This window comes from Zingiber officinale, chromosome 10B (assembly GCF_018446385.1).
Source record: "Zingiber officinale cultivar Zhangliang chromosome 10B, Zo_v1.1, whole genome shotgun sequence".
Taxonomy (NCBI): Eukaryota; Viridiplantae; Streptophyta; class Magnoliopsida; order Zingiberales; family Zingiberaceae; genus Zingiber; species Zingiber officinale.
The window spans coordinates 74,669,383-74,678,657 of record NC_056005.1 but is presented as its reverse complement, the minus strand read 5'-3'; positions in this window follow the sequence as shown (position 1 = coordinate 74,678,657).

The following is a 9,275-nucleotide window of genomic DNA, read 5'->3' as shown; positions in this document are numbered from 1 at the left end:
TGTACAGGGGATATTCACCCCTCCCCCCCCCCCCCTAGCTGGCCGCCAAGGGTCCTAACAAGTGATATCAGAGCAAGGATGCTTCAGGAGGGCTAACTGTCGAACGAAGCACATTAGATGGCAGGACCAAGCATTTATCCACCGAAGTTCAAGGGGGAGTTCACGAAATGGAAAAAAAATGGAGGTATTCTTTAAAACTGACTTTGAATTACTTTTAATAATGAAATTTAATTTTGTAGCACCTGAAGGAAAGGACGAATACAGTGGATAAAGGAGCAAGCGGATTTTGTGGCAAATGACAAAGCAGAATTCCATCTGTTGAGCATCCTACCGCCACAAGAAGTCAACCGGATCGGCGCTTACAACTCAGAAAAGGAGATTTGGGAGAATTTCCTTAAGCTACACGAAGGGACGTCCGAAGCCAAGCTCGTAAGACAGGATTTGCTAAGGAATCAGTTAAGCAACATAAAACTAGAAGCATAAGAAACCGTTGCACATCTTTACTTGATAATGAAGGAACTAATCACCGGACTCACGAATTTCGGAGAAAAGATAAGAAATCTGTAACGCCCCAAAATTTCCTTGTCTTAAGTTATAAAAGTCCTTATTAATATTTAGAAATGCTATAGAAATATTCCAGTGATTTTTAAAAAATTTTAGAGTATTTTTATGCAATTTTTGGAGGTCGTTTGGTATTTTTACTAAACGAAAGAAGTTTCGACAAAAATAATGTCCAAGCCGAGATTCGAACCGGAGACCTCGGATTAAGCAGAACCCTAAGCGAATTCGGCTGACCAAGTGTGCAAGCGGGCATTGCTAATTAAGGAAAGAGTGAGAAATATTTAAGGGATAGCATTGAACAAGAACCCTAGGTATTATAAAAGAGAGAACTTAAGTGATTTCGGGAAAATCTTTTCCCTATCTTTCTCTCCCGACGGCGTGACTCCTCTCGGGCGGAAACGCGGCAGGGAGCTAGGGCTTCTCCGGTGGCTGGCCAAAGGGAACTCCGCGAGCTCTTCTCGGATCCGAGCTCCTCTCGTCAAGAAGGAACGGTAGATGTGAAGAAGTTGCCGAGATTCCAAACTATCCGAAACCCTAGAAGCATTAGAAGTCCTTTTTCTTCGGTTGTAAGTCCAAGAACACCTCGGTAAGTTGCTACTCACCTGTGGTAAGAGTAGTTCTAAATTTGATTTGGTGTTTCCTTGTTTTTTTTAGTATGCTGTGAAGATTTTGGTTTAGGGCTTGTTGCCGTGAGTTTTTATAGGAAGATGAGAAAGGGTTTTAATGGATTTGGCATATATTTTAGGCTTCTCAATTCTAATAATAAGCATCTTATAATTGGATTATGTGGAGTATTCTATTCCTTTTTGGTTTTCTGCTGTGGTTCTGAACAGGGGAATGGATTGTGGTTTAGGATGACTCTGTCGTGGGTTACATGAAGGAAATAGAAGAGATTGATTATTTAGGTTTTACTGTTTTGTTCCAAAGCATGCTGTTAACAGATTTATCTATATGCATGTAACCTCTTGGCATTAGTTTTTCCTTCTTGCTGTCATGTGTAGGAATAGACTTCTATGAAAGCATGCAGTAAGGTTGTTTGTGCCTATTAAATATTTTATTTAGAGGCTTATGAGGAGTAGCATGAGTATCTTTCCTTTCTTGCTTTCGGATTACACTGTACATCATTGGAATAGCTAGAGATTATTGAGTAGCATGCGTTCTTTGCTCTCTTTCTCTTATCTCTGTTGTAGCAAGATTTAAGGTTTTAATACCAACAAGTTTTAGATTTAGTTTAAGCTTGTATGTTATGCTGATTTTTTTTATAAGTATTGCTTGCAGATTTTGATATGTATTATATGCAGAACTCCAATCTTAGAGCAGATTTTATTAAGCATTTCAAGTGCAGTTTCATTAAGCTTATAGTGCAGTTTTGTTAGCACAGTATGTAGATTTCTGTTAGCTAAATATAAAGAATTTTGATTAGCATAGTATGCAGTTTTATTGAGCATTTCAATACAGTTTTATTAAGTATTTTCATGTAATTCTGTTAAGCATTTCAGTACAGTTTTATTAAGTATTTCCATGCAATTCTGTTAAGCATTTCAGTGCAATGTTAATAAGCATTTTAGTGCAGTTTTGTATGAGACATCCTTTTATTAGAGGTATTAACAAGTATCAGAAAGACAAAGAAAAGAAAGAAAAAGGCCAAGGCCTTAAGTAGATCCCAAAGTCAAGACTTTAGGGATTTTGGCACACAAGGTGCTTGTTAAAATGCCAAGGCATTTAAAGAAGAAATAATTAAGATAATAAGATATTTTACTTTGAAGAGGCTAGTACTCGACTTCCAATGTTGTCATTAAACAAATTTAGGTGTCCAAATCCAAGGTCTTGGCCCTGGTAGACCAAGGTCTACTCTTTTAGGATTGGTGGCTCGCTACCCCAACCTATTAGGGAACGCGCATAAAATGGTACTAAGCCTAGGCCCAAGAGAAGTTGATTATTATTTTGAAGTATTAAAGTATAAGTTTTTAAACAAGTGAAATAAGATTCAGAAAGTGTTCAAAATGCAGTAAGTGTAGTTCTTTATGCTAGCATGATTGTTTAAATTTACCTTACATGTTTAGCATTTTAGTATGTTTCTTTTGCTATTAGATGAGCATGAGTAGTATCTTCTTTTAAGCCTTCAATTTCCATATTTCTTTCAGCTTACATGCATACACGAGTTTTTGTGAGTTAGATAGCGCTTACTAAACAATTTTGCTTATAGTTTACATTTCCTCTTACTGCAGATAAAGGAAAGGAAAAGTTATAGCAAAGGAAGGCGACAAGGAGGTGTTTGATGATATGTGTGATGCTTGGACTATGGGAGAGACTTGGGCGCTATTATGTTTCCGTGTTTTAGTGATTAAGAAACTTTTGGAGATTGTACTTTAAGTTCCATGTTATTTGAGATTATGTTTGTTTTAGATTGCATGCTAAGATGAAATCTGTAAGATACCGTAAAAGTAAATAATAAATATTATTGGACGAAAAATTTTATTGGATTTTTCGGGGATTTTTAGAAATTTTCTGGGAATTTTTCAGAGCTCGTAAGACGGGTTTTGAGGGGATCAATTTCGGGTACAAATAAGGCCTGTTTGGGATACCCGTTTAGGTGAGGAAATGTTTATAATTATGAATTATTTTCTTTCCTTTAATTCTCTTCCCAAGCACCGTTGCCCTAAACCCGAAGCCGATCCTTCCTCCTCTCCTTCCTTCCCCGACCTCCCTTCCTTCTCCGATCTCCCTCGCAGACGAGCGACGATCGGCGATTCCTCCTTCCCTTCTCGGTGTCGCCGGCGCAAAGCAACCACCGAAGCTTTAGGAGGGAGCGAGTTGCTGATCCTCCGTCCTCTCCCTCTCGATTTCTCTCTCACGGACGATCCGACGCACCCGACACCGACGGAGAGATTCTTCCCTGACGAGCCTATTCTCGTCGAGTCGCCTGAGGGAGAGCATCGGATCTTGACGGTATCAACCATCTCTGGAGGAGCGATCACCTTCTCGGCCTCTCGGCCATTCCTTGCGCGCGATCGATTGTGATCAAGCGGCTAGGGCACGGTGAGGGCAAACTCTTCAACTCGCTGGCAGATATGAGTAGAGCAGTGACGATTCCATCAGGAAGGTTCATCGCCTCCCCTTCATCAGAATTTCAGTACCCTTTTCATCTCCGGATAGATTCGATTACCTGCGGTTGTAGCCACCTTGTCTTCTTGGAGGTAAGAAGGTTGGTCTAGCTGTGGAATTTGGGTGTTTGATTTCTGTAGAATTGATTAGGGCAGTGGCATTGCTTGTACATAACAGGTGTTTGATGAAATGCCTCAAGTTCCTTGTCTCCTCTGTTTGGGCCGTACTAGCTATGAATTGGTGGGGAAGCTTCATTTTCCTCCACAGCAACTTCGAATTTCTCCATCAAAGGGTGTGACTACAATTTTGGATTGGGGTAAGATTTATTCAGCTTTATATTGATACATATTTGAATTCATACTAGCTTGAATAATTAGTTGGTGAAATAGATATGTGTCTGGAATAAGAATTGGAGTTGGTTAAGTCATGCACAATTGATAGTCGTGGATTGTTTTGGATATGTTGTAGATTTGGAGTTGTAAGTTGTTGCGGTATGGTTGATAAGTTGAGTGGTTTGTTGTAGATGACTACATAATCGTTAATTGAATTCATTGGGTTGATATTATGGTGGTTTGGTGAGTGGTTGATGATGATGTTAGGTTGAGGTGGATTTATGATAGAGATTTGATGTTTATGATAGGCGATTGTGGGTTGATATTATGATGTGGTGGATTGGTGATTAAGAGATGGATTTGTTATTGAATTAATTGATGTGTTGATTTAGAGGAGTTTTGGAGATGTATCATGTATAACCTAATCTAATTAGGTTGTATTATGGTTAATGTTAGTTGGGGGATTAATCCATAATCATGTTTGATTATGGTTATTCTAATTAGGTGGGGGGAAGTTGTTTAGTCAATTACTTTTTATGTAATTAGCTAAATATACTATGTGATCGCAGGACTTGGATTCGAGACGAGCGTCTCGACGTGGGATTTCTGGACACGATCTACGTATTAAGGCGGGTATTTCTTCCTTGGCCTCTTTATAGTTTCTTTGAAACTTAGTGCATGGTTATTATTGGATGAATTAGGTTACTTTACCCTATATCGTGTTCAGTTGTTGTTTTTCCTGCTTGTTTCTTTTGCTTGAGCTTAGAGATGATCTATTTAATTCATATACAGTCTCCACTCTTGATATCTACTCTGTTGTGATTACACGTGTAGAGTATGACTTGTAGGGATTGTCGGGTTGTTGGTATTCCCATGCTGATTGGGTATATGATGTGGACTGTACATAGATGGGTATGTGTTATAGGAGTCATCTAGTTGACCGTGCATTTACATGTGGTGTGTACATACGTATTTGTCATGTACCTTTGGAGGAGTTGTGTTGATTGTATGTTTAGAGTATATACACATGTTTGTTGTATTGTTAGTGGAGGATACATGTTGATTGTACTTATCTTTTGTGTACATGTGTCTGGTGGGATTATTGAAGTTTTGGTTGATTATACATGTGTAGTGGGTACATATGTTCGGTGGGATACGTGGAGGTATCATGTCGATTATACTCATGTTGGAGGTATTTATGAGGGTTGGGGTTGTTGCATGGATGATGATTATATATATATATCATGTTCATCATTCATTGCATCTGATGACCATTGTCTCCCTTGTGGTGAGAGAGTCATCAGTTGGTTTGGTTTAGCGCCGCACACTCGGCCACTCATGGGTAGTGGTAGCTAGAGTAGTTGCCGCTCGTCCTGTCGTGCCACCCGGTCACGAGGTTTAGTGAGATCCGGCGTTGTGAGCAGTCAGGGACCCTGATGCTATGTAGTTGATAGCTACTAGCGGACTGTCCGTCTCGACCACTATATAGTGGGCTGGAGGGTAGTACAGTCGTCGTATCTAGAGAGGTGGCGGGGGTGACCATGGAGCATGCATGCACTTTTGCATATGATGCACGGTGCATCTGGGGGTTATATTTGCATACATGCCTACTAGATACTAGTTGCATGTGTTTGTGGTATGTTGCATTTGTTTGCGATATGATTGTTGCATTTGGTTGCCATGCTGCATACATGTCATTTATTTTACATGTATATGCAGTCGTATTTATATTGCACAGGTGTCACGGGTATATCTGTTGCAGATTCGGTGAGTCTACTGATCATTGTACCATGTGTCGATTCCAGATTGGGTATGTATCTGTCATTATGTTAGTTGTGGTTTGTACAGTTTATGTCAGGTTATTATGTCAGGTATGTTTAGCTGCATTGATTATGATAGTATGATCCTGTTCTTATTCCCTACTGAGACTGTATACTTGTGATCTCCATGTTGTTTATGGACCATGCACTATCTTTTCTATTACCCGCTGAGTTACCTATACTCACCACCGCATGTATATATTTATGTTTTCGGGTAGATGGTTGGAGTGTCGCTCGGAGTATCCTGTCTGCCGGGTCTTACGTCACATCCGAAGTTCGCGATTGCTTTCTTTGTATATTCTTTTCTTATTTTGGCATTGTATTTGTGTATAGCCATGTGGCTATCCTATGGTTTTGGTGTTGTATTTGTGTTTTGTAACGACGCATATTTATATATTTGGTCCTTAGTCATTTCTCAATTTTTAAAAATGCTTTATATATATTCTAGGGATTGTTTATTCAGCCGTGTGAGCTGTTATTATAACTGCGTGGTTGTGTATATAAATATTCCACCGCATGTGGCTGATGTATTGTGCTTGTAGTGATGCTTCATATTGTCACTGCTACAGGGGAGACTCCTTTGGGGCGTGACAATTTAGTGGTATCAGAGCGGGTACGATACCTGCTTTGTTTTTGTTTTGGATTTTCGAGATTTATCTGATACCAATTTTTGGTATCAGAGTAGGTACGATGCCTATTATTCGTGTTTTGGATTTCGTGATTCGGTTTTCTTGATGTGACTTTTCGGATTTTGGGATTAGGCAGCAGCAGGACATCTCTCGGGCTATAGGAGGTATGTTTGCATATTGTTGTCATACATTTCTGTTGGTGTATGTATTGTTTCCCGTGATAGTTAGTTATGACATGTGTTAGTACTCTCTTGTTAGTAGTTGCTTATTTGTTTGTAGCTTGCATTGCATGTGTTGGGTCAATCACTGATCACGGTTGACCTAATGGAGATCAAGGATTCCAGTCTCAAGGGATTTGCCATATCATACTACTAGTAGTTTTAGTGTCTGTTACTACGAGTTGGCTGAGAGTTAGAGTCACATACCAGTCTCTATTACTATTAGCTGGGTAGTTGATGGTGTTGGTATACTCATATTGACTCAGTTAGTAGAGTACAGGTTTACTCCTGTTGAGGATTGATTTACTTGGTTGACTGTGTAGTTATGGTTTGACTTATTATCCTTGTTGACTTGGATAGTTGAGGATTGACTTATTTTAGTTGGTTATGTGTTCCTGTTAGTTCGATCAGTAGAGTACTTATTTGGATTCTTTCAGTTCTATCTGTAGAGGATTGATTTACCCAGGTTGACTTTGGTGGTTGGGTATCGATTTACCTTAGTTAGTTTCATCAGTGGATGATTGATTTACTCGTGTTGGATCAGATAGTGTTGATCGATTTATTTTGTTGGTCCGACCAGTAGGGGACTGACTTACTCTATCTTTAGAGATTCCTAACATTGGGATGTTTCATGCTTGGTTAGGTATTTTGGGAGATACACTTGAGTACATGACTTGTACCATCATGGGGAGGACTGAGATAGTCGTATACCATTGTCGGCTTGGTCAGTCTGTAAAGGATTGTCGTATCCGATTCCATGGGGACTTTGACCATGGACTGTCTGTACCTGGTAGGATGACTTAGAAGGTACATTCAGATAGGATACCGTACGGTGTGGAAAGATGTAAAGCTACATGCTTAACACTTATGAGATGCATCCATTACTAGGGTATATGAGTTGGAGAGTACATTTGGATATATGATTTGTACTGGCGTAGGAGAGTTGAAGTTAGCTGCTTAACCTTTACGTGACCCGGTACCATGTGAAGGAAGAAGCAGAGTGTTTTTGGAGATCAGGTCATCACGTAGTGATTTCCTTGAGATGTTCGGAGAGAGAGTAGTTCTCTACTTCTTCGTTAGCATGATGGTTTATAAGGCGATGATTAGTCGACTCATCTAGCGTTATTCCATGGGAGATCCTGACTCATGGAACTATTGTATAGGATTAGATATCCGTGATGTACCTAGTGATCTACGACCTGTAATGATACAGAGGTAGTGGTATTAGTTGAGTAATACCTAGGGGTTCTGATCATAATTAGGTATGATTTCATATGATGATCTTCGAGGGGTAGAGCGTCGACTGACAGATATTTTGATCAGTTATTTAGTTGTAGTGTTCCTTTATCTTTGTGTTCATTGCTTGACACTGGAGGTTGCTGAACCTCAGGGTAGAGCAATCATAGTATGATGGGGTACAAGACAATGGTTAGATGACTCAGCTAACATTGTCTCTATCAGGTGGCTCAAGACCCTGACCACGTGATCATTTTACCAGATCTTGTAGTCTATATCTCATATTAGAGGGTTTGACTTTTTATCGATATTTGTCGAGGGGCATATATGGGATGATTATAAGAGTTGTGGAGATACTTTCTAGATGGATAGACTCTTAGTCAGAAGGTTGTATGACCCTGTGACTTTGGATTGACATTCCTTTACTATGGATATTTGATTATCAGAAAGGATGAGATGATGAGATTTGACAGACTTTTGGGATACATTTAGTTGTTGGTAGTAGGTGTTGACGGTTGGATGCTTTCCTTTACTCTATCTTTGTTTAGGAGACTATCTGGTATGATTGATTTATGTTGAGGATGATTTTTGATTGGTGGATATTGAGAGATCAGGTGTGGTGATAGGTTGTCTTTTGATGATTTGTTAGTAGATATTTGACTTGATAATCTATTAGTTATGTTGGATGCTGATAGAGACATGAGGAGTAACACTTGTGTGATATTTATGGATTTAGTGATTTGTAGTTGGTGATTAGATTAGACTTGTTGTTGATGATCTTATGGTGGAGTAAGCTTGTGGTACGTACATTATGAGTCCTTGGTGTTACCATTTAAGCATACCGTGCCTAGATGTTTACATGGACTCAGTGTACTTGGTATTTTTAGGGTTTGGATCAGTGTTCATTGTCTTTATTGGCGATGTTGTGATCTATTCCCGATCCGAGGTGGGTCACGTACACTAGCTTCGCATAGTTCTAGAGATGTTTCGACGGGAGCATCTATATGTGAAGTTAGTAGTACGTATTGTGATTGTCTTTTACAAGTTTTTGGGACACGTTGTGTTTAGTAGAGGATATCGGTGGATCCACAGGAGATAGAGGCTGTTATCAGTTGGGAGTAGTCGTAGTTTATACGGAGACTCGCTGTTCCTTTAGTTTTGCTGGATATTTCCAGAGTTTGATTGAGGGTTTCTCCGGCATTATACAGTTGACCGGACTGTCTAGGAAGGGTATGAGATTTTCCTGGATAGATGCCTGCGAGATCAGTTTAGATAGCTGCACCTGTCTTAGTTATGCTTTCTAGTGTAGACGGATTTGTACTCTACACATCTGTATCGTACCTGGGGTTTGGTGCAGTTTCGATATAGCATGAG